Source organism: Bombus impatiens, unplaced genomic scaffold, assembly GCF_000188095.3.
Source record: "Bombus impatiens unplaced genomic scaffold, BIMP_2.2 scf_5517, whole genome shotgun sequence".
Taxonomy (NCBI): domain Eukaryota; kingdom Metazoa; phylum Arthropoda; class Insecta; order Hymenoptera; family Apidae; genus Bombus; species Bombus impatiens.
In genome coordinates this window covers 1-1120 of record NT_181936.1, presented here as the reverse complement: position 1 = coordinate 1120, position 1120 = coordinate 1, and the positions used below count along the sequence as shown (strand labels likewise).

The 1120-nt window shown below is 29.6% G+C and overlaps 1 non-coding gene across 1 annotated transcript; it reads right to left on the bottom strand.

The window, feature by feature from the left end:
- Positions 1–492: 492 nt before the first annotated feature.
- Positions 493–574, bottom strand: TRNAS-CGA. The gene has a single exon. It is a non-coding gene; the product is annotated as a tRNA-Ser (tRNA).
- Between the last annotated feature and the right edge of the window lie 546 nt (positions 575–1120).

Below are 1120 nucleotides of genomic sequence, written 5' to 3'. Positions count from 1 at the left end.
CTTCGTGTATCGTACAATATGTATAGTACACATACTGTGTTTACCAGTTTCTCCATTTTTTACCATTAAAGAAACATGTTTACCTCCACAGTAGAATAATCTTGCTACACCAATAAAAAAACCAATAAAAATAATGTTACCGAACATTCACATACACGTATTATTATATTAATATTCATAATACAATATAGAAAACATACATTGTATACATATAATTATATGAAATTTGTATTATAAACTATAATTTAATTAACATTAATATTGTTGCAACATGTAATTACCTTTTTCCCTCCCTCATTTTAAGAAAAACAAAATGAAACATGACAAAGCATTGAACAGTAGTAAGGTAGAAGAAATAAAAACAACGATATTAATGGTTAAATATTTTATTTAAATATTTGAATGTTTTTTATTGTTGCTAAATATGTTTGAAAAGTAAGAAGATAAAAAATCGGAACAAAAAAATGTATTTTTAATGGTAAAAAAAGTTTTCGCTGCGGACAGGATTCGAACCTGTGCGGGCATAGCCCATCAGATTTCGAGTCTGACTCCTTAACCACTCGGACACCACAGCATCTGTTCAACCAATACTCTCTTTCGTTATTTATCCAGTATTCTTACACGTTCATTAATTCTGTTCTTTACGTAAATGTTAGTTTTTACATATTTTATTAATTAAAAAATATATTCACTATTTGCACTAATATGCATAATGTTACTTTGTTCAACGATATTCATCAGCATTTAACACTTTCATAGCAGTGTAAATCTGGAAAAATATTCTTCTGTGTGGATTTGGTTAATCCGAATCGGTCATCGATTATTAATTACACGTAGAACGAACATTCGTTCATGCTTTCATTCGATATTTATAAACTGAATATTTATTTAAGCTGCAAGCCAACATTTAGAATTAATCTTACGTAATATTGATCCTCGGTGAATATTTCACGAAAATTCCAATTCGAACCTAATACCCAATTTAATATTTATAATACGAATTTTCCACTTTGAGCGCGACAGTCGTCTGTGTAATTTAATCCCATCGTGCTTCATTTCTATTTTAATTCATCCACGTACTTTCGATCGCCTACTGCCTTGGAAACTAAGTGATTGCGGG